Below are 2,092 nucleotides of genomic sequence, written 5' to 3' on the forward strand. Positions count from 1 at the left end.
GGAGTGAGCTGGAGATTAATTCTGTCAGATTTTCATTCTCAACACGGGGCTATCCAGTGGAGGCGCTAGCTGCCAGCCAAGCTCCTGGGCTTCCTCCTCACACCTCCATCTCCTATCCCTGTGCTGGTCCATAGGCTTCCCACTCTGGTCTGGAGAAGGCTCATAGCAGTATTGCTGTACTTCATGCAAAACTTTGTTTAGGTCCTTGTTGAATTGCTCAAGCTCCAGAAGGATGGTTGCATATCTCTGCTGAAATTCAGTGCTGATGGGCATGGGATAGGATTTCAATTGTTCTGCTTCTGTGTTCATTGCTCTTAATTTTTTTATATGTTTCTTTTTAATCATGAGAATTTTTGACAACTTGGTCACTTGGATAAGGAATTGTACTGGGAAACCACCTAGTGTTTCAGTGTCAGAGCCAGAATTCTTACTTCTCCAAGGTGACTGCTAGTACAGGATCATCACCCATAATTGGTGACTGGAGGGGAGGAGTACAATGTAACCTTGGTGGAGTCCTAAAGAATCAGGAAGGTACCTGTTTTTGTCCAAAGGCAGCAACTTGCATTGTCTCATGAGGCTCATTACTAAGATCTTCATAGTCAGGGATGGTATGGGTGCCAAGCCCTACCCTATCAAAAGTTACTCAATACGTAGTATTAAAAGTATCCATAGCAACTATTCGTCCAGTGAAGAGACCATCATGAACACCACATAATAGAGCTGTAACTTTGGTTCCAATAACCAGGGACAAAGGAATTTCATCTGGGAGATCTTCAAACTGGGAAACATCTGCACTTTTGTTTGTTTTAAGAGTCTTATTTTCTGCCATTTCTGTTTTAATGCTAGTTTCTCTTCCTCAAAAAATGCACAAGAACATCTCTTTGGTTTTCCCATAAGTTGCCTGATTTTTCTACTCTTGTTAACTTTCTTGTTGTTAAATTAGGAAAGTACTCCTCCTGACAAACACAGAAGTCATCATCGCCTTCAAACAGTTGCTTATCTATGTTTAAGTAGAACCATTCGTATATGCACCATTTATGTGCTTTGGGAAGCTTAAGTAGGTTATGTAATTGGAAACCAAGCTTCTGTGAGGCTTTCTTATCTGCTGAGGACATTGTTGCCATCAATTTCAGTGGGGCCATTGCAACTCTCTGGTTTCTTTTGAGCGACCTTGTATTCGTTTGTCTGTCATCTTCATCGGAAAAGAGTCAACTCCGTTTTGAATTTCTGAAAAGGATCTCTGCAGTGGAGCCCATATACCTGCCTTTCCAAACAGGTGTTTTTTGGTAAAGACCTGTACTTTTCATTCCATGTGTTTGATAAGCTTCCCTCTTTTAATGCACAAAGACTTTTGCAGAAGAACTCTGGTCAGGCAACTGGAAGAGCTCCACCATCTTGAAAGAGCTGACTCTCTATACATTTTAATATCAGCTTGTTGATCTCTTCAAAGCAAACAAGCAAATAAATGAAATACCTTGCTTGAATTAAAAAAAGATTTTATTTAATTATTTGACAGAGAGAGAGAGATAGAGAGAGATAGACAGTAAGAGAGTGAACACAAGCAGGGCGAGTAGGAGAGGAAGAGGTAGACCCCCTAACAGAGAAGGGAGCCTGATGTTGGGCTAGATCCAAGGACCCTGGGATCATGACTGGGGCCAAAGGCAGTTGTCCAACAACTGAACCCCCCATACTTAGATTTAAAAAATATATAATGAATATATATATTATTATTATGTTTAATTAGTCGACATTGTACATCATTAGCTTTTAATGTAGTGCTCAATGATTCTATTAGTTCCTTATAAAACCCAGTGCTCATCACCACAGGTGCCTTTTTAATACCCATCACCAGGTTATCCTCCCCCCCTCACTTCTGTAAGTCTCAGTTTGTTTCCCAGAGTCCAGGGTCTCTCATGTTTTGTCTCCCTCTCTGATTTTTTCCCCATTCAGTTTTCCCTCCCTTCCCCTCTAGTCCTCCATGCTATTCCTTATGTTCTATATATGATAATTTTCTTTCTCTGCTTGACTTTTTTCACTTACCTTGTTTGGATTTTAATTAGAAGTGAATTTAAAGTGTAAATAAATTTGGGGA

The 2,092-nt window shown here is 40.3% G+C and overlaps 1 pseudogene; it reads right to left on the minus strand.

Moving 5' to 3' along the window:
* Window positions 1-9: 9 nt before the first annotated feature.
* Window positions 10-1,397, minus strand: LOC111140570 (annotated as a pseudogene).
* Between the last annotated feature and the right edge of the window lie 695 nt (window positions 1,398-2,092).

This window comes from Enhydra lutris, unplaced genomic scaffold (genome assembly GCF_002288905.1).
Source record: "Enhydra lutris kenyoni isolate GAN:26980312 unplaced genomic scaffold, ASM228890v2 scaffoldscaffold3750, whole genome shotgun sequence".
NCBI lineage: Eukaryota > Metazoa > Chordata > Mammalia > Carnivora > Mustelidae > Enhydra > Enhydra lutris.